This window comes from Larus michahellis, chromosome 11 (assembly GCF_964199755.1).
Source record: "Larus michahellis chromosome 11, bLarMic1.1, whole genome shotgun sequence".
NCBI lineage: Eukaryota > Metazoa > Chordata > Aves > Charadriiformes > Laridae > Larus > Larus michahellis.
In genome coordinates, this window is record NC_133906.1 from 17,169,446 (window position 1) to 17,192,166 (window position 22,721).

Consider the following 22,721-nt stretch of genomic DNA (forward strand, 5'->3'; position numbering starts at 1 on the left):
GATTTTGCCAACAAATACCATAGTGTTACCGTGCTTATTCTTATACATCAAGACAAAAGGCAATGTCAGAGACATAGTCCAAAACATACAGGTGTCTCAGAAACACCTTGGCTTTCTCACACATATTTTGGGCTCACAAATCAGGGATCTGAACTAAGTTGAAAAACTGGACCCAACTGAACATTTTTCAAACATCCCTTTACTTTTTCTGAGCAGCAGGAGTCCTGGACAAGGTTTTCTGTACACGCAGCTGAAAGGGAGGATTAAAAATAAAGCAAGAAACCCCTCCAAACTCCAAAACCAATACCTTAAAATAACAGTAACATTGAGTAGAACAAATCTTCCTCCCCAGCTGGATTTCAAATACGTAAAATAAATAGGGCTTTGGCAATTCAAAATACCTCCAGTTTTGGGTCCCTTTACCTCTGCAGGACAGCACAGGATGCCTGGGGACAGGAACATAACTCAGGAACTTGAGCCGAGTGCCCAAAGATGGGCAAGGGATTGTTACGCCCTTTGGGATGAGACATTTTGGGAAGGATCACCATGAACATTTGGACCTAATCTCTGACTTGCAAACTGAGGTCTCTGAAAGCATGGAAATATTTGGATCCCATCATCTGATTCTCACCCCAATCAGCGTAAGAGTCTGACAAATTAATGACTTCATGCACACAATATTTTAGCTTTTTAATGCCAAACAGCTATTTGTGGCTGCATTTTGAAATGCAGAACCCAAAAATAATTATATAAAAAACACAGCAGTTTCCATTTGCGGGCACATCCAAGGTACGCAGTAAGTAGGTAAGACAGCAGTTGGATGTTAAACATCATCTGGTGCGACCACGCGCAGCGTGAAGGAGAGATGCTGCTCGCCCACCACTGCCTGTTGCTTCCCTTGCAACACAGACAGCAACTGGCAGACAAGTGGGGTAAGTCTGCTCAATCTGCTGATCTAGCAGAAAATTAACACACCAAGAGATAAAAAACCCTCTAAGGGCTGCTCTGCTCTTATCAAAACTGAACAATGCCCAGAGGATGAGCCCAGAGGATGAGCCCAGGGAGTCCACTCCCATCAGCCACACAACCTGCAAAGCTGAGGCAAGGGAGAAGGAGCAGATGCGCAACTGCACAAGAGGAAAGAGACTGTCCCTTTTGGCATCAGTTCATGGGTAGGATAAAACCTTCAAGCTGTGCTCCTGGTGAGCAAGTGGCATCCAGCACATGTGGGAGAGGACACAAAGTCGTGTTTTTTTGGGGTTAGCCAGCAGACAGAGGCAGGTTTGCAGAATAATACATAACCCATGCACACAGAGATGTGCGCCTAAAAATCACAGCCCGCGGGTGGCAATCTGTGTGACACTTTCCCACAGCTGTGCCGAGGCACATTCAGATGGAGGGCACACATTTGGCCTCCCCTCTGTACAGCTGTAAGCTTGGCCGAAGTTCTGCCAAGCACAGAGGAGTGCCATTTTTCATACCAAATCGCCCCTCCCTCCCGGAAATCTTCCATGTATTTTTGTAATTTGGAAGGAAGAGCACACATGAGAGGCAAGAGGACTCACCTGCCCAGTATGCGTTCATGGTCAGGTGCTAATGGCTTGTGGCCCATTTGCATGGGGGCAGCAGGCTCATGCCAGCAGGTACCAGCCGCAGCAGCTCTCTTGGACAATAGCACAAGCTTCCACCGCCTTCCTCGGGTGGCTATCACAGCCTGACCTGTGTCCACATTGTCCTAGAGAGACACGCAGCTAAACCCAACTGAAACAATCTTTTCCTCATTTTACTGGTATTGCCAGCAGAGCTGCAGTGTCTTCTGCAGCCCTTTATTCATAATCTCCCTGGTAAGGTTATTACTCTTCTGCAGGCAAACACCTTTGGGACCCACATCTTCCCAAACATACATAGACCCCTACTCCTACATTACGGCAAGACAAGGACTTAAGTGAACAGGTACTCAGAGTCACAGCATACCCCACATAAAGAATGGGGTTTCCTTGAACTTGTTTCTATGTGAACGACAACATCATCTTCAGAAAAAGCAGCTCATTTTGATCCTTCTGAGTAATTCCACTGATTGGAGCCACCCGTAGATTGCTCTGTGGCTCATTGATTATGCTCAATGTGAATAATTACATTACTAAAATAGGCTGGCTCAGGCACCACTGAAGACGAGTCAGAGCAGCCAGGGATGGCAGAAGCGATGCACCCACCTGTACAAGGGCCACGCGAGCACCCTGACTCCAGAAGGACAGTAGAAGGTGCTTGTGTGGCTGCACAGAACTGACCTCCAGAAGGTCTGGGGGTCATCTGTTCTTCCCTATGGCTGTATCTTGCTCCCGAGTGGATGGGCCACTTCATGCTGTGGTCCCAGACGTGCATTTAGTATGCATGACGGTGCTCCTGAGGGCAGCGCCTTCACGAAGCAATGCTAAACATGCTGACAAAGGCAAGGGAAGTGACCTGGAAATGACAAAGTGAAGCAAGGCAAGGAGCAAAGATGAGGCGGCCGAGGAGAAACGTTTGCATGGCTATATCGATAAAGCCCGCTGAGGAAAGGCGATGAGTTTTGTCTGAGACAGTTGGTGCAGTGCAGGCGTTGCTAGGTGTCTCTGGTTTGGGCAAGAGCTCTGTAGATTGGCAGCCAGAAGATTAATCTTGCGCCGCCCAGAAGCGGTGGGGGCTACACACGGAAGAAAAAAAAAAAAAACTACTTTAGTTTTTCATCACGTAGAATATTACATCAAAAGGCAGAGACGCACTGTCCTGAGCACAGTAACAGCTTCCTGGCAGCAAGCACAGAGCTGCCACACAATTCTGAGCAGCTGAAACTGTAATTCTCAAAGCTGAGGTCCCTTTTTCATAACGAGAAGTAGCAGAAATATTACTTTTAATATGCAGAAGGAATCACTTGTAAAATCAAAGACCAATTGTAAAAAACTACACAGCTACTTTTCATGACAGATGATGTTTTAAACACCACAAGAGAGAAGAAAGTTCCCTTAAATAGGTGCCAGTTAATTAATGAGATTTGGTAAATGAGTGCATTTCCTGCACAACAAACTACAGACTTCCACTTCCAAAGTACATTATGTTAAATTGGACAAAGGCCCATTATTCTGGAATAAAAGATTGCCCACTGGAGGGTTTGCACTAAAATAAGTATTCCAAGAATATCTTCATCCAGGAATACAAGCAACATATTTGCAAGTGGAGACCAAGCAACTCTTAAATATCTCCTAAAGAAATTAGGACAGTTGAAGATTAGGCTTCTAGTAGCCAAAGAAAACACAGTAGCTGGGCCTATCGGTTTATACAAAAGCTCAGGAGACAGAGGGATGAGCTACCTCTTGTGAGTATAAGACCCTCAGGGCATGTGTATGCTCTGTAGTGTAAAGTCATGAACTGGCTCTGTACCCTGCACCATACCACGCAGACATCACGTCTCTCGGCCTGTCTCAGCACCCAGGGACCACAGTGTACTTTTATTTCAACGGTGAACTACCGTGTGAGCTGGTTTGTCTGGAGTTAGCTTAAGTTTTCAGGCACCATGCCACATTGCAGGGTATGGACAGGACAGGGTGAGTGTCCTTAACACTATGCAGGAGTCCATGATGGAACTGGGCATCATCAAGTAGGTTAGCGCACAGCTTGAATGCAAGATAGTGGTGGAGACCACAAATGGGATACATGCTTCCACTTCACACTGGAGGACACAGATGTGACAGCCTTCCATCGCAGTCCCCAGTGCCCAACACCCTAAACCCACTGAGAGACAGCAGGGCTGCCCCTAACAAAATCAACAGAAGAGAGACCAGTCACAAGACCAGTGTAGTTTATAAGGACTCTCCCCAGCTCAACCCATGGCGCTCCCAAAGCCACCTCCTCCAAATTCCTCCCAAAACCTTACCACAAAAAGCTTTACACCAGCAGAGCTCTCAGCCCAGCTGAAGGGATGCTAACCAGTGATTCAGTGGGCTCCTAGGCAGGTAAGTCATTTGAGGTAGACACCATCTTGACCATGCACTCTGGATGCCCATTCTCTAGGCCAGAGGTTGATAATCCTTAGCAGACTATGTGCTGCTGACACAGAAAGACTACTCAAGTTATTCTTTGGAATAATAAGCATCAACCTTACCTCATCAGGAACACCTCTCTCAGCTCTCTCACTGCAAACAGCCAAAGTCAACTCACCAGGATGCCAAACTCTTGACTTTCATTATGGTAAATTATTCACAGCAGAAGTGTCACTTTAGCAGTGTAAGATTCCTTGCCATTATAAATATTTTCAAATCATGACTTTCCTTCTCTTATACCTGTGGAGTCTTAGACCACACTGGTTTCTTCACCTTTAAACTGTGCATAGCTATTCCCACACAAAGGACAGTCCCCAACTTACTGGAACATAGAGTAAAACTCACAAGAACCCTCTCCAGACCTTCAGAAAGAAGCATTAATATTAATTTCTTACAGCACTTCCACTGATTTTTCCCATTCCCCAAAATAAGTTTCCTTTTCTTACCAGAAGGCCCAACTATGCACACACTCCACCTTCAGTATAATCAATATATTGATACAGAAGCGAATGCCTTACAACACATCTTTTTATTGCTTTAATATTCTTTTTGCTGTGGCTGTTAGAACTAAATCCATTCTTAACTGTATTTCTGTACCAATGATTTCCAACTCAAAGGCTTTGCATTGCCAATTACACACATGCGTGCACATACCTACATCTGCATCTTCTGTTAATTCTTTAAGCAATACTTGAATCCTTTAATATTCTCTTCAAGGCTTTTTACTATTTTCCCACAATGCTATTTAGGCTACCAATTAACCCCATTAAAACATCACTGTTGCCCAGTGCTCTTACAACAGCGGTCAAAGACAGGACCACGTCACAGAGCCATGCATTCATCTTCTCTTCTGCGCGTATGAAGTCTTGCCTTGCCTGTAACCATGTTTTTGCTCACTTACCTAGGGATGAAAACACTTAGTTATTCCCAACTCTACTCATCCACCTCTGTTTGGTAGTTCAGAGCAGGAGTGCTGAGCCATGCTATGAGAATCATCACCTTTTCTTCAGTGATCTGTTTGGCAAGGCCAGTGCTACCAGTTAATGATTTTGCACACTAACAGAATGACTGGGACCGTACAGCAGCAGGACAGCAGACAGGTATGCTATAGCAGTTGGGACACGTCATACCCCTGATCTCCTAAAACACACCACCCCTGAAACGGGAGCAGGGAGGAGCGCTAGTTTCCATTTCCAGGCTGGTTTCGTGCTGTCAGCCACCCCGAGGCGCGGACACAGGCAGCAGATTAACCTGTCACAGGCAGGATACGGCTGAAAGTCTACAAAGGGCTTATCCTCCCCGCAGCCTGTGCCAAAACAGCTGGGGAAAAAAGCGCCTGGAGACTCAGGTCCCTGGGTGTTCCCCAGAACCTCAATTTACAGTCAACCTTCTAAGAAATTACTTGTATATCTAGGAAGTCTTCAGGACCATATCGGTTCTCACCTGTAGGTGAGAAAAGGAAAAAAAAAAAGAGCAGAAATAGTCCCTTCCACAAGCCCTGGCTACAGGGATATTTCTGCTGGTAGCAAGCATTTGACTTCCCAGTATGGGTGTTTTTTTAAATTGAAGTCACCTGCAGCACCTGTTTGGGAAAGCTCTTCCTAATGCGCTTTTGTCCATTGGGATAAACATACATTTGTGCGCTCTGGTTAAAAATTGTTACCTTTTCCTGGTGAAAGGAACTGGAACTTCTATGTTGCATAAAGTGCCACAGAAATGAAAACAGACTTCTCCTATTAAGATCATGAAAAAAGAAAAAGAGAAACCTTCCTACATAAACATGATAGAACAGACACTCAAGTCACATACTGAGCATTTTACAGTGGCTTGGGAAAGAAAAGAAATACAAAATTCGAAGTTAATATTCCTCACGGAATGAGATTAGAGATATTTATTTTACGCCCTACTTGAACCATCATAGTAATTTTCATCTGCACTAATAAAAATAAATCAGAAGCTGATCTTCCATGCATTAAAATTATCATTTCATGCAACAGTCACAATGTTTCCGAGACGTATGTGCCCTTTGGAACTCCTGCCACAAATAGAGCTGAATTTAGGGACTGCTGCGTGCGCAAATTTATTACATCAATTCTTTCCAAAGAAGGATATTGTCATGTACAAAATTCAATGTGGGCAGATAGAGGAAAGCATCCAGCACTGAGTAAAGACTCTGAGCTTTTAAGAGGAAAATAATCAGAACCAAACAACTAAAAAAAAAACACAGCACCAACTGTTCGGTGACCAGCAGAGCCCTGTTTGGAGCACACTTGTCACCCAGACAGGAATTAATGAACTCACAAGCAGTTCCCCTGTCTGCAGCTCAGCCTCTCACAAAGATGCTCATTTGCAGAGCAGGATACAACTTGCTGTTACACGGGAGAAGTTCAATATTCATTAACCAAAAGAGCCCCCACTTTGTGCTGCTGCCTGCAGTACAAATCATCTGCCCACAGGTTTTGTGAATCCCGTCACCCGCTGTTTTGTGAACGCTGTACCTGGAGACACCCCAAACGCATCAACACTCCCAGCCCTGAGCCGGGGTGCTTCCATAGCCAGAGTCCAAAGCTGGGAAACCTCAACCGCTTCTTCAGCAATGCAAATAGAAAATGTTGGAAGGGCCAAAGGTTTCATTTCAAATTTGCATACAACTTCTCCCTGCAATAGCTCACTCTACAAAAAAAAGGGTTATGTGAAAAGGGAAAATTAAAGCAGACAGTTGCGGGTTGGGAGACTGACTCCAAATCAGGCTTGCAAGTGCATGCTTTTCTTTTGCAACCCAGGACAGTAATACTTTATAACAGTAAAATTGTGCTAAAGCAATTGTCAGGCACAGAGATTTAAGGAGATAATACAGTGAAGGCTCAGGGACTAGATATAGTCATAAAAAGACACAGGCAGAAGCTGCTGCTTCTTTGCTTTTTACTATCAATCGTCCCTGTCATCATACGGGATGGGGAAGGCACAGCACAACTGCTTCAGAGGACAGGGCAGCTGGGGTCACCTTCTCCTCAGCCACTTGTTGCATACTCTCATGACTCAGATCCAAACCCAGTTTGTCCCCAATCACCCTTGCTCTTCTGGCTCAGAAAAACCCAGCTCTGGTCACCGACACAAAAGGCTGTGTTCAGGTGTGCGAGGCATCAGATGTACAAGGGTTCACTCTGCTGTAGCCAACACCATCAGGTGAAAGTCTAAGCTGCTCAAGAAGTCAAACACAACCTTTCTTAGATTCTTCGGTGTCTACATTTCAACTCCTGAGCTCCACACTGAGTCTTGGCAATATGCAGATAATCCAAGAAGCTCAGTAAATACATGGATGGGAAATACCTAGGTATGGTAGAGCCCCAATACTACAGTAGCTGTCAAAAAAACTGCTTTCAAATTTCTGGAAGCTGTGCAGAAAAGATCTCCATGGCCATCTGCTTGGTCCCTGTAAGCACTCGGTCCCACAGGTCACACGGGAAAAACAAATCCAACAAACTGCAAAGCCCCACAGCCATCTTGCTAGTAGCACATGGACTGAAGTCTGCTACCCCAGCACTGGCGACGCTTGGTCATGCATGTTTCTCTCTCTCCACTGTATGCTTGAAAATGCTCTCTTTAAGACACAGCTATATCCAATCGTCTTGTCACCATCTTCCAAATAACTCATATGAATGTCTCACATTTTTCAAGTGGTGTCATAAAACGTGGGGCTGCACACGCCACAAACATTGACATATTTCACTAATACAATCCAGTAGCAGCATATGGAGAATATTTATACAGCTCTTTATTATTTTTTATGAAAGGTAAACGACCCTTTTGGTGAAACAGTGACTTGTGCTGACAGCATCTTTGTTTTTATGAAAAAAATACCGATGGCGGGCAGGTCAGAAGGTTTGCAAATCTAATTCATGGGTACAAATTCCTCTGGTCCTGGTTGTAGGAAAACAACATTCTCTTCATCACAAGACTTGACTGTCATTCATCTTTAAAGTGGTCTTGATAAACTAGTTACTTGACACAGTAATTAGCAGAAATAAGAATGAGTTAAAGATACATAGAAATAAAATTCAGATTTTAACTGAGTCTTGAAAAACAAATTTCCATCATTTAAAAGTCACCTTCTTGATACATTTTCATATCTTAAGGTCAAATACTTCTAAACGAGGAAAAGAATGATTCTGCTCGTCAGTGCAGGGCTAACACTAAGCAAAGTTAGCTGCACGCACTGGTCTGCTACAGTATTCCCAGACCCAGGAAGCAGTAAGATTTCAGATGTCTTGAGTCTAATTAAGTCTTCCTATTTGCTGCTTTACTAATTGGGGTGGAGCAGTTTTGTCATGATTTTAGCTGTTGACGAACAGTTAAGTAGAATGCGGCATTAATTCCTTCTTGATCTACCAAGGAAAGCCAACACACGTTCAAACTCCAGTGAGAGAAACCAAAACTAATCAGAACTAATCAGAGCAATGTGATATTAGCACGTGTTGTCTCACCATGTGGAAAGCCAAGAAACTAGCACCAGCTCCCCGCAGTGCCAGCAGCGAGGATCACTTCCACACTCCCAGCCCAAGCTGGTGAGATACCAAAACCTCAAGTCTTTGCACTTGTGCTTTGCTTGCTGACAGCAACAACAACCTTTGAAAGCCATGCCAAGGTGACTTTGTCAAATTACTACTTCACTTCCCCACACACACTTTTCTTATGTGTTTTCTGGTATTCTGCCTTTGCTTTAGAATATTCCAGACTAAAGACTGTTTGCATTTCTACAGACATTTCATGTCCGCGCTTATCTTTGCAAAAAGATCTCTTCCATTGCTAGTCATGAACCCAGCCTTCTTCTACTCCACTAGGAACAAACTTTTCAGTATTTTAAGCATTCACAGAATCCAGAAAGACCTACCAATAGTGTCTTATGAATCAAATAGTGCTTGTTCACAGCAGGGAGGTAAGCCAAGGCAAAAGCTGATAGGTTTTGGGTTGTTTTTTTTAAAGCTGGCCTACTAATAAAGGAGGGCCTCAGCTTCACTCCCTGCTGTCACAAATCAATTCAGGGAACTGCGGGCTGAGCTGTGCCTTGGACGCACAATATTTGCTCTGCAGTTGCAGAAAGGGAAGACGCCATCACATGTGCAGGACAACTGCTCCAGCCCATCCCAGCCCAGCTGACCAGGACTTCGGCCCCAAGCGTGGGCAGGGGGTGTTTTCCCATTGAATCAGCCAAGCAGAGGCAGTGTCCGCATTCATGGTTGTGGCGCTGTGGAAACCAGGAACTATCTGGTGTAATCGGGAAAGAAATTGGGCAAAACCATTCTCCTTCTCAGCTCCAAATCACTGTGGGGACTTCAGCCAGAGCCATGTGAAAGACCCAAGTGATGCTCCCCTGAACCCCTGGGAGGTGGTTTAAGAGCAAGACCTGCTAATTTGAAATAGTTTGTTTTCATTACTTTCCCTACAATTTTTGGTTTGGTTTCCCCTCTCCGTCCCTCTGGGACACCCCTGGCTGGCTCCTGCCTTCAGTCCAGCTGCGCTTTTCCAAATGACATAAGTGCAACCTCCCTGGGTCCCCAGGCAGCGTAGAAACTACCTCGATGGAAACGAACACCACTGTTCCTTACTGTGCTCTTTATTCAGATGCTGGAAAACTATTTGCACACGCACTCTTGCTGGCTTTCTCTTTTTCCCTTTGAAAGTGAACAGCCTCTGCTCCCCAGATCGCGAAGCACCAGAGGGCACTGATGGGACAGGTCAGCACCCTCCCTTCCCTGCCTGCCTTTGGGAGCCTGGTGCAGGGAACAGGGCAGATTTGTGCTGTATTTGTTTGCCATCCGGAGGAAAGGCAAAGGCACAATATACCCCAAAGGAAGAACAATGCAAGACGCGGGGGACCAGTCTGTCTTTTAGGGTGCCAGCACTTTACTCTTGTGTCTGCTACATCACACAGTGGCCTCTAGACAAGCCCCATAATCTCACTGTCCCTCTGTTTCCATCTATGAAAAGCGGATAACAGCCTGTCTCTAACATGGAAAGATGCCTTGATAAATGCACTAATTATTGCCAGACACCCCACCCAGCACACAAGAAAATAGAGGCCATTTATTTGCCTAAAATCTTCTTCTGGTAGGGGTTTCACAGCTAGACTCTGCAAATCAAGACCCTGGAACCTGATTTAATTAATTCAATGGGAATTATATCATTAATTTATCAGAAAGCTCAAACCTAAAAGGAAATTGTTTATATTGACCAGCATACAAAATCCTTTCATCTGCTGAAAGTAAATGCATTTTTATTATTCTTAGCACTGCAGAAGACTCTCATCGAGCCGCTCAGCGGTACCTCCACTATCGAACAGCCCGTGCAGCCCAGCTGCACCTCCGCTGCTCCATTTGTCATCTCAATGCACCATTTGTTCCTCACAACACAGATCATCTTACACAAAGCAGTTGTCATGCATCTTCCCAGTCCCTACCATCTCAAGCACTTTACACATTCCTCTCCACATGTGCTCATAAAAAAATCACTTGCCATAAGGAGTTTTTAAATGGGGCTTGTCAAAACATCAAGATAGAAGGTGTGCAAGACAGAACCTCAGATTTCTTGTGCTTCTTGCTGAAACACCCATACACACAGCCTCATACAATAGGCTTTTCTTTCCACAACATACCACTGAGATATTTGGACTTGGCTTGTAAAGGAGAAGAATCCTGCCGGGAGGGGAGGCGAGAGTGACACAACAATCTTAAAAGGAAGCTTCATGCATGTAAAAGCCTACAAAAAGTAAAACCTGGCTATCTGTAACAGAAACGATTAGGAAGTGATTTAAAGCAGTTTGGAAATACTGTTTCAGTGGTTGGTTGAACGCCTCCTTTAGAACACAAACATTCCTCAGGCTGTTTATAGCCCATGGGGAAAAGCTCCTGATTTCCCCTACCCAAGCACAGCAGGCCACAGTCTATTCTCAGTGAAGAACATAAATTTTGAGCAACTCCAACGGACATGAACAAGTCACTGAATTTATCTCAATTTAACTGATTTCAGAAAACTTAAACAAGCGATACTCAAGACAAGCACTCTCAATCTCAAAGACACTCAAATCCCTACTAGACCTGCTACTGCATAGATAACAATTGCTGATTTATTGACTGCAAAACGCCGTGGATCAAGCCTTAGTATTTGCTAATATCTCTGCTGAAATTGGCCTTTAATGGTTCAATCCTACTCCCATTAATGAGAAAGGAACAACACCTATTTTCTTTAATGGAGTTGGATGAAGTTGTAGCAGTTAGCATCTGATCAGGTAAAATAAAACATTTAGACCCATTAGTCTCACTGGCTACATTTTATCTGATATGAAAGCTCTAAATCTAGAGCTACAAGAGAGAATCTCAATTACACTGCTGTTTCCAAATTAAAAAAAGAAAAAAAAAAGTGTTGAGAAGTGGAAATCCACCTCATTCACTTGGGTGCAATTGAGAAGTAACCCTGGCGAAGCCAGTACAGCTCCAGGAACATAAATACGGAGTGACAGGGAAATCCAGCCTACCATTCACATCACATATTTCACACTTCTTTCTATTTCACAGTAATACACCAAGTTAAGCTACTTATTACATGGGCACATTCTCCTAACCACAGCCAGACTTGTATTTTATGCTGGGCTCACCATCAGTACTGACTGCCCTTTAATCATAATTCTGCTGTCATTTGTGGTTCCACTTCGGAAGATACTTGCTTTAACACACAAACTGGATAGCTGTTAGCACTGCTATACCCCAGAAGAGAGGGGCACATGAGTAATGCCCAGAGAGGGACTTAGACGTAACCATCCCTATTTATACAAACATCTTGCACGTTTTCCTAACAATCTACACTCTCAAATATTTCTGTTGGCCTACACGACACTGTGGCACATGCTTCCAAGCTCCACAGCACACCAATTTGCAAATAATGACCTTCCTGAAATGACCTAATAACAGCTAATAACTGTACCATAAAGAACAAAGAGGTTGCTGCATAGAAGATCTTTCACGGAATGAAAGAAAGATCAAGTTTTTATTAACAGAATCACTAATGGACACATGGTTCTCATGTGATCTATTTATTTTTAAGAAATGCCTAGTATCAGTTAATGAAGTTGTCCTCGGCAACAAAAACAAACCCCAAAACAACAATTTCAAAACGCACACTGCAGTCTGGCAGCTTACGAATGAAATGCTCCATAGACGTTTGTGTACATTTATAATTTACTACACCACATTAAGAAATAAGACAACTGCAAACGACAAGCTGATGCTCTCCCAGCTGTGTGCACTATGTAATATCTCCTACCAGGGCTTGGCCAGCCTCACAACCAGCTTCTCACTTGGGAGATAGTCAGGAGGATCCAAAGGATCCACATGGTCTCCACAACTGAGTAACAAATGGCAGCAACTCAGCCTTTATAAATTTGTATCATGATCGCTTTAAAACAATACACACTGAACACCTGAAATGCTGTTTAACATAAGCACACGCCAAGAACAAAAGCACAAATCCTGTCCCAGACACACAGAACGAGTATATGAGGCTTGTACTGGCAGCCTCCACAGAGGCTGAAAGGAGCAGAAATCTCTCCCACAGCACTTGGCGCAGCAGCAGCCACGAGAGAGGCTGCTAACCTTGTCCTCCAGCAGTGCTTGGAGATGGGGAGCACTAATTGCAACTCTGCCTTCATCTCCGCTCCTTGGAGTAGGGTAGAAAATGCCAGGGGAGACTGCTACTAAGTAGGAACAAATATCATGGCCTATTGCCTGGTTCTCACCTCTCACACGTTGTGTGTGCGAGGCACAAGCGGTTCAGCTACAGTGAAGTTCTCCCCCGTGTCCTGAAAGAGAAGGGTCCCATCTCACCTTGCTCTACGCCAGACTTTGCGTTCATCCTGCATCCCAAACTTGTAGAAAATCACTGCTGATCTCATGTGGAGGCAGACATCCGTATCTGACAGCTCACGTAGGACCAAAGAGCCAAGTACTCGACATGGCAGTAGGAAAAGGTCTCTCCCCTAAATAGCTAATAGCCTGTGTCCTTCATCTACAAATGCCCAGGCCCAGATACTGTCCCTATTGACTTCTGAAGAACTGCTCACATTCCCCAAATTATTCAACCATTTAAAATATCTGCAAGATTACACATTTAATATACATGTCACTTTGTCACAACAACGTATATTAAAGGGAGCAAAGTAAAGAGTATTCAAGCCTTATCTTCCAAGTCACACTTGCCTCCTGACTTGGTTGTGTTGGATGTGATTGACGAAGTAACCATTATTAAAATTACAAAATGATTTAAAACAAACAAACAAAATCAACCACAAAACAACAACCCCAAACAAAAACGAAAACAACTGCAGCACAGAACTACTCGATTCTGTCAGGTCAGGACTCTGATCAGGTGCCGTGACCCAAAAGGGTAAGTCAATAAGCCAAATTAACTCCTTCACCTGTCTTTCACTTTTCCTTTTTTTCCCTCCCCATCTCCTTTTTCTGCCAATAGGTATTCCACCTTACCTCGACCTTTGAGAGAAACACAGAGGACCCCACTGTGTCTGTTACCAGGTGAGAGTGGGGGTTGTGTTAGAGACCCCCAAACATCTCCAGCTGTTAGACTGCAGGAAGGGAATGGGAACAAACCACTACTGCAGTAACAAGTGCACCCAGTCTAAGTGGAGAGTCAACACAAAGATTTTAAGGCTTCATACCTTAAACCCAAGGGATGCTGCTTTCTGAAAGACTTGAAAGCCGGAACCCCAGACACTGGGACTGCAGCGTCAGCCCCTCTGGAAGATGGCACCAAACTCAGCCAGCCACACGCTTCACTTGAAGCACGCTCCCAGCTCAGGAAGAAATCTCTAGATGCACTTTTAAGCACATAACTCATCAAATGAAACTTAGTGAGACGTAGGCTTTTCTTTATGTCCTCACCAGGAGTAGAGTCAGTAGAGTAAGTATGCACAGACGTGCCTCGCTGATTTGGGCCTCATGCAGTGACTGGGTGACAGGGTAATTTATACAACACTGTCACATGCTCTTGAACTTGCAAACTGAATTTCTTTATTGGATCCACCATCTGCAGTTGCACCTGTAACCTTGGTGAATTATTTCATGTTGTGTCATCCCAATGGCCGAATCATAAGTGACCCATGCAACTGTAACCCCAAACTCCTTTCTGTGCGCATGGATAAGGAAGCTCTGCAGAGTTTCAGTTCCATGTGCAAGACGACAGATTTGAATGAAGTGATGGAAAAGACTGGAAGATCTCAACAGCCATCTTTGCCCTCCACAGACCCACTGAGCACACACAGTGTCTTGCCTGTGCCCCACTTCAGTACAGCTGAAGTTTCCTGGCAGCAACCCAGAGACAGCCACTGAGCCCTGACGCTTTCAGAGGGCACCTTCTCCAGTCCACAGGGAGAATAAGGGGTTGTGTGAAGATGTTCTTTGCCTGAAATCTGGTCTTTTGCCCAACTTCTATACCCCTGCTTGATCCTCATTCCTGTACCCTCTCCTGAGCTCCAGCCTTGCAGAAAGCAACAGGCCTTTTGCCAGCACCAATGTGGGACGCTGCAGCTTCTCACACTTGTGGCTTTCTCTTCTATCTGCTTTGATTTGTGGAAGATATGTGGAACGTGAGCTCCAAGCCCAGATGACCAGGCTGTACATGGTATACAATGTTTATACACACCCATTGGAACAGACTATATGTACATGTTCAAGATTGCTGTAATCAGGAAATGAGCCATGAAATGTGTAAGCGAAGGCACATTAATAATCTGTTTTATAGCTTAAATTAGGATCTTCGGAATTTCACAGCCAGAGACTTTTAAATAGGTCAAAAATGTGGTAATCACGCCTAATGATCACACTGTGATATGCACTGCATCAGAGCTAGAAGTGAGAAAACCTGAGCAGAATGGATATGAACTACTTGCACATTCAAAAACGCATTTAGCGAACCTCAAGTGACTTTTAATTTTTTTTGTGTACCAAAACACATAGCCTAGGCCGGAAGTTTTTTGCTTTTGGTCCTGCTCTTCAGAAGTCATCTGCGAGATTCCATATGATCACAGAGATCCAATGCTGTGCCTCTATCTTTTCTTTCAGTTGGCACTGCAGATTAGCAAAGGCTCTGGACTTAACCACTTACAAGCAGAGAGCATTTAGCGGTGAAAAGAAAATCTTCCCCAACTGAGGAATATGCTTTATTTATTTTACTTGCCCATGCACATTTCACCCCAGGTAGGCAGAGTTAAAACACATTCCTGGGTACCAGCATTTTGATTTCTCTTAAAGAAAAGAGCAAGAATCAACAGACCAATCACAGTAATCTCCTAGGCTCCAAACCAGGGAAACCCTTCACAGTTTTTCTAAGTTTAGACACATGCTCATGTTCTCTTTACACCAACTGGACTTCAGGTACAATAAACCTCATGGAAAAATTGTGGAAAAAAAATGAAAGTTTCAGCAATATAGATGGTCGATGTTAATTAGTTCTGTCCTGTTAAGCTGCTGAGACATAAGCAAAAAGGTAAACCAGGAAAAAAATAAAACAGCTGTATTCTGTGGAAATAAAGTCAATGTTTGTCTACTGTGAAAGTACAAAGTCAGCAGGGGAGACTGCTTGGAAGCTTATAAGAAAGCAGGAGAGAAATGTTTTTTTGGTTTCTTTTTTCCTCCAGTCAAACTTGGCTTCTTCTAAAAAACAAAGCAAGGCAAGAGATGAAAGGCCTTCTTTTCTGAAGCCAAAGATGAAGAATACAAAGAATATTAATGACTAACAAGTCTGTCTGTAAATGCCATGAGCTTAGCTGTAGTAGGGACAAAAAGGAAGAACACCACTGCTATTAACTAATGAAGTTTCTGATCTAACGAGCAGTGATGAAGGCTGATTGGGTCATTTATGGAAGGGAGCATTCGTTCAGAAGAACACAGGTTCCCTATGGAGGATAAAAGGAGAGAGGGAAATATACCATTATATACATGCAAAAGCTCAGGATGGTTGTGATTCATTCACAAAGCACATAAAGGTAGTAAATTCCCAATTAGGGTTTGTCTGTCCCTCACGCATGTTTGTATGCACAGGTACACCAGATGGCTGTCCTGTGGAGAACTCAAGAATTGTTGCAGATTTGTCACTTGCCTTATATTACAAAATGCTGGATTTTGAGGAATCCTATTTCCTAAAGGAAAACTTCAAAACACACAGAAGCTTGCCTTTGTCATGGTTATTGGGTCCAGCATGAGCCAACGAGCCTGCCTGGCCACCGCAGCTTCCCAGGGCCCCGGCGTCCCACAGCGGTCCAGGAGGGTCTCACTGACAAAGGGCAGAGCAGCACGGGAGGCCGGCGCCCGCGTCACCTCCCCGCTGCCCTGCGCGAGCACAGCCCTGCGAGATCAGTGCAAAACACATCCCTCCTTGTTTGAAGCTTGCCTGTTCTCTTTTGAGAGATTCTTCTAACTTAAGGAAATGAAGCCAAATGAAACCAGGAAGAAAAAAAAAAAAAACAAACAAAAAACCAACACACACACACAACAAGCCAACTCAGAGCCAGAAGTGACACAACACAAACTTTGGATTTAGAAACTGATTCATTTGCCAGCTCACAGGCATACATACCTAGTGTTGTCTGTATTTATATGCACGGACTCAGGCTCTCTGCTCTGTAGAAGTATTCTGAGTATTTTTAAATCAGCAAGAAAGCAAGAATCGTTGCGCTTACAGGAAAGAAGATGGAAAAATCCCACTTTCTCTAAGCTGCAACTATTCAGGGCACAGGAGTCCTGACACAGCAGCTCTCCTTGCAACAGCCACCAAGACTGAGAGTCAGGACAGATACAAAATTTTCTCTGAGATTCTTTCCCTTAACAGGCCACTGCTCACTCCTGCAGACAGGCCATATTTTCAATTGGAGTTTGATCCAGTAGATGATATGAGAAGCCTTTGTGTTGGCATGGAAATCTGGGGAGCATTCAGAATCATGGAAAGATAGCAACGTTTAACCAAATATTGCCGGAGTGCTGTGCTACTGCCCCTGCCTTACCGGGCTGAGAATTAAAGGCTGCTAGTTCAACACCGAGCTTTGTCCATAACCTGCAGCGGTCTCCGCCTATTTCCAAACTCTCTCAGCATCTCTTCTGGAAAATGGGGATAACAACATGTCTCAACAGCACCACAAACGTTTGTTAATGCTTGTAAGCACTTTGTAGATAAGGAACATCAAGACAGCAGTTAGCAGAGGGATTTGGGGCACAGAGAGACATAAATCCAAAGCACTCATATACTCTTTTAGACAGCATAGCAGCAGATCATCTCCCTGCATTTAGTGGTTGTGGGCTCCATCCTCTCAACATATTGAGCACTCTGCCTTTGATCCAAAAAATGAGTCCGGGGAGAATATTCACATGTTTAATGTTAATCATATGCTTAAATCCTCTGAATCTATAAAGAGGGTAAAAGAGAAAAGTGTTCCCCAGCTCCAAAACAAACACAAATTCCCAGAAGTTATATTTAGGACATGAGCAAACATTTGACCAGCAGAGGAAAGGCCTTCACTATGCACCTGCTAAGCTTCTGCATCCCTGAAGAAATCTGCAGGAGGGAAAAGTATCTGGAGGGAGTTTACTTAGACAAAACATCTCTAACATAACCAATGTGACGCTATTAGAAAGTAGCAGCCCAGAGTATTTGAACTACTACTAATAATAATAATCTGCAGAGCAGACCTTGAGCAAGGAAATGAGAATAAAGAATGGATACAGTTTACTAAGGAACTCATCACACAGATTTAAACTTATGATTATGAATTCATTTGCTACTATTAATTTCTTCATTTATTAACTGTCTACTGTAAGAGAACAGGTCTTCCTCAGCAGACAGGCACTGACACTCAGACCTCAAAAACACCCCGTGCCTTGCAGCAGCCATCAGTAGCACCTAGAAAGCACCTTCTCGTAACTCTCTGCATCAGAGAGCAACTTAAACTCTAAGCAAAAGGCTTTAGACCTCCCCTTAAAGATGAGTTCATTTTAAGCACACACGGCACTCTCTCATTGTAGCTATCTGAAACATCTAACGTGTTTTTACATCCTGCTAAACTCCTGGCCTAACTAATGGCTTGGGGTGATGAGTCTCCTACACTCGTTGGCCGGGGCGTCCAGAAGTCTCTGTTCTTGCATCAATCCCACCTTGACTTGTTTCTTGCAAGTGCATCAAGTCAGTGGAGTGAGGCCAGAGCGCTCCTTTTGCACAGGTGAGCTCAGCAGGGACGAGCAGGTACCGGCAGCGTGAGGCTGCTCTGACCTCCATGTCCTCACAGACACACTCCTGCGGAGCTCAGCGCTTCCTGCTACATCCATGACTGTAGCATAGACATATCCCTGACCAGATCAGCATCTGCAGCATAAACAAATAACTGGCTTCCAGAGATGATTTTCAAAACTCTGTTAAAACAAGCATGTACAGCAAGAAAAGCCTCAGGCAATTAAAGGACCACTATCCAGAGCTTGATTGCTTTAGCAGATCTGTAAACATTATCCAGCTTACTCACAGGAACATCACGCTTTGCCAGCGATGTGTAAAGGACAAATCATTCTCGCACCAGTGTAAATCGCCCAAGATGCTAAATAAGGCTGCTAATTATTTCTAAGGCTTTTTAAGGAATACTTTAAGATTATTGTACGCAAATTCGATTAAATAACACTTTAAATCCTTTCAACTGAACATCATTAGGTGAAGCTGACTTAATAGCATAATAGAAATGTTTTCTCCGCAACTAACGTGTTTTTGTGAAGCATGCTATATTTTAACAGTACAAACCACTTTTAACTTAAGAAACCAGCGGGAGCTGTATCAGTCACATCTTACAAAGGGTTAAGAAGGTAATTATCTTCCTTGGTTGGCTGAATTAGAACTATACAAAATGCTGTGCCTCAGAGGAGGCAGAAGCATATTCCTACCTTTGCTTGCCGTAAACCAAGAACCACGAGGGATGGAATCACATTGCTGGGTGAGGCTGTGAGAAGTCCAAGGGAAGTTAACCACAGCAGTAGAAATGCTGGGTTTGTTTCTCCACCTCCTTCGCAAGACACTTTGCTGTCCCAATGCTTTTTGATACTACAGAACAACACAAAGTTCGCTGTTACTGCAACTCATTAGCATGAGGTGGCAGGCCCCACCACTGGGGAAACCCTCTGTAGGGGGCTGAATGCCCCAACAACACCATCATGACTTTCTTTCCCATCATTTTCCTGGAGGAAGAAGCACTGTCTCTCATGATGGGGCAAGCTACAAGGCATATCTCCAAGCCCGTACAGTCTCAGAGCACCTCTGATGACAAGCTAAGACCTCTTGGACATCTCTAGTGTCTTTGCTTTGTTCTGTGCCTCCACTAAGATCACCCAGGAGGACAGCTCTAACAGACCTTCATTCGCAGGCACTTTCCCCGGGCTTCAGCCTTGACTCCTCCTTTGCTCTACCATTTCTTTGTAATCTATAAAGAGCTGGAGGATAATAAATGAATGCATTCCCCATCCTACACATACAGTCCACTCCTTATCCCATCCCTAACAAAACAAATGAGATTCAAGTTGTCCTGGAAAGCAGAGCACCAGCAAAGTGCATCTTTCAGTGCCAAGGCGGGCAGAGACACCTCCAGGCAGAAGATGCCATTGGCTGCACCACAGAGCACAGGTATCCCGCAGCAGAAGCTGAACCCGGGTAAGGACTGTGATATATTGGCTTGAGAGCAGTAATTAAATTCCAGTCTAATTTCCTTCTGATCTACAGCTCTAACTCCAGAATGACTCCCATTAAGTCAATTACCAATGTGGTGTCACTCTGGATTTTTGTCTTCAATACGAAGCCTGTGAAGGTAAACAACAATCTTTTAATCTATGAAATACCTGTCCAGGAAATCTCTTCTGTGGAACATAAGCATCAGTGTTTTAGGTTTCAGTAACAACATAAGATGTGCCACCACTGCCACCCTACCCAGAAAACACAGGGGCAGGGAACTGTATTAGAGGACCATCAAGTCTAGAGAATACAATCTGGATGCAAATGGTTCCTCCTCTGCACTTCTCTTCTCCCACTCATCTCCCCGTGTTTCATGCTATGCCAGTGCATCGCTAAGGGATCGGTGCCCAGTGTCGGTCCTCACACAAGCCACCAAAACACCCCAAGCTATACAGTGTCACCCAGGAATACCCCGGGTATTACAGCCATCACTGGCGGGGTCTGTGCAGCTGCTCCCATGTCCTGTTAATTAGGTACTACAGACATGCTCATGCTGTAAGCACATCTTTGACATAACATAGCATGACAATTTCTTCAGAGTCACAGAAATGCAGAGCATACAAATAAACCTGAATGCTGAAACCATTTCATTGTTCATAAGAATATGCACACTGCACCTGTTACGACCAAGGGCACTGTCTATGCCTTGGAGCTGATTATTTCAGCCTCTAACAAGCCTGTCTGTCTTGTGAGGATTGTGAAATTCCAGGAGTAAATAAAGCACAACAAAATTATTTTACAAAAAGAAATCATTACCGAATATATATAGAGAGATATTTAAACCCAAGGTAAGGAAAACAATCCCCAAACTGACATTTTCCCCTGAGCTTCTTACAACCGCCGAGTCGGTTTAAATTAAATTTAGCTGAAAGAAAATAACTCCAAGACTGATATTGCTAAAGTCCTACCCTGAAACAAATATTTGGGAGTCCACCTGCAACCCCCCCGGCCCAGGACTCCTAGCAGAGAGAAAGGCTCGCCGCGACGCGACCGGGGAACGCTCTCCCAGATCCCATCCCGGCAGGAGGGACCAGCCCGCAGAGGCGCCGCTCCCGCAGCCCCCGAGGGGAGCCGGAGCCGCAGGGAGCAGGTGGCGGAGCCGGGCGGCCAGCCGGTCCCTGCAGCCCAGCCCCGCCGCCAGCCGAGCCCCCGCCGCCAACACGCGTGGGACGCCGGAGCGGGGGTGATATTTATGCGGGGAGAGGGAAACGGAGGAGCGCGGCAGAGGGAGGCAGCATCCCCGGCTGCGGCAGCGTGGTGCGGGCTGCCGGCGGGCAGGGTGCTGGGGGAGGGGACGGGGACAAGACCGGGGAGACTCACCGAGCTACGCGCGGCTGTTGCCCCCGCTGCCGTCCATGGGGGCGGCGGGGGGACGGGAGCCCGCTGCGGGCGAGAGCCGCCCCAGGATCCGCCGCATCTGCCCGCCGCGGAAGAGGAGAAGAAGAAGGAGGAGGAGGAGGAGGAGGAAGAGCAGACCGCGCCGCGCCGCACCGCCCCGGAGCGGCCCGGCCACAGAGCGCCGCCTGCCCGCCGCACCCGGGATGGGACCGGCGGCGGTGGGGGGGACGGCCCGGCGGCGGGGGCAGGTGCAGCGGGCGGGGGGGCGGCACGGAGCCGGGCGCGGCCCCGGAGCGGTGCAGCTGGCGGAGCGGGGCCGGGCGCGGTAAACGGGGAGGGGAGGGGGGGGGGGGGTGAGGGAGCGGCTGGAAGCGCCTGTGCGTAACGTGGCCAGGCGCGAATCCGCCCCGCGAGGGCTTTTAATGAAGTACAGATGTTCCCTAATATAATTATATCGTCCTCTTCCTGATAATTGGCTTTGGCAGTCGCGCTGATCGAAATCCTCCTACCCCCGCCCCCCCCCGCATACCCGGACCCCCACTCCTGTGAACTCCACGTTCAGAGACCTGCGATTTCAGTGGAAGCTTTTGGCTCACAGCAGGTGAAAATAAGGGGCGACATTTGTTTACTTATTTCTTAAAGTCTGTGTCCTTAGAAAGCAAAATGACTGGGCCGCTTGTAGGAAGGGAGGACAAAACATCTTCGTTATGCAAATGAAAGGTTATCGCAAACATTGGGGAAGGGCCATCTTACTGAACAGGAGCACAGCATCGCTTTAGGATGGCAGCAGAGGATGTCCCATCCAGATGAGTGGGACCATCACCCCCCCCCCACGCTGCTCCTTGCCTATACCTGTGCTCTCAATGGGCCAGGTGAGCTGCAGCTGGTTAAAACACTCCAGTTCTCCCCAGCTTGGTTTGTCTTTAGAGAAATTGCCAATGAGGACACGCTAATACAAGCTAGATGTGTGGGCGTTTTGTGCGTGTATATGGGGAAGATGGATCAAGCCTACAAATTTATCTTGCAGAGGACAAGCAGCCGACACAAGGTAATGATTTCTAGTCACTACAGGCCCCAGACCAGACTTCCTTCACCTGATGACTCAAAGCCGAAACAAAACCATGCTGTGCCATGCCTGCTGACACTTGGGCGCTACGAGGAGTGTAAATACTAGAGATAAACAGGATTAGGGAATTCTCCTAGCCCAGGGTTGCGGAGGGGGGCAGCAGGCAGCCTGCACATGTGTACCTGCCTCCATACGTCAGCCCGGGAAGTGTCTAAGGGGTTGGGCATTCCTGTGTGTTAACACAAAATGCAGGTTGGAAGTGAGGTCCCCCACCCCCAAAAGACAGCATGTTCTGCCTTTTCCTCTTGCGCAGTCCAGGATCTCAGCCACTGGCTTCCGTCAACTTCTTTGTGTCTTACGTGAAGGCAAGTGACTACAGTCCTTTCAGGCAATGACTAACTTCTCAGCCCAAGCCCACAACAATA

The 22,721-nt window shown here is 45.6% G+C and overlaps 1 protein-coding gene across 4 annotated transcripts in view; it reads right to left on the reverse strand.

Annotated features, from left to right (window-relative positions):
* The window catches only part of RASGEF1C (RasGEF domain family member 1C), a 76,432-nt gene extending 54,960 nt beyond the window's left edge, over nucleotides 1-21,472 (reverse strand). Inside the window, exons 1-2 of one of the 4 annotated variants that reach the window (XM_074603850.1) lie at nucleotides 21,213-21,472; nucleotides 19,055-19,211 (exon numbers count right to left, since the gene is read on the reverse strand). The gene's annotated coding sequence lies outside the window, so the exon portion shown is untranslated. Of the gene's footprint in view, nucleotides 1-2,213; nucleotides 2,684-19,054; nucleotides 19,212-21,212 lie in introns of all 4 variants that reach the window. The other 3 variants (XM_074603847.1, XM_074603851.1, XM_074603848.1) reach the window with 3 other exon arrangements.
* Nucleotides 21,473-22,721: the final 1,249 nt, after the last annotated feature.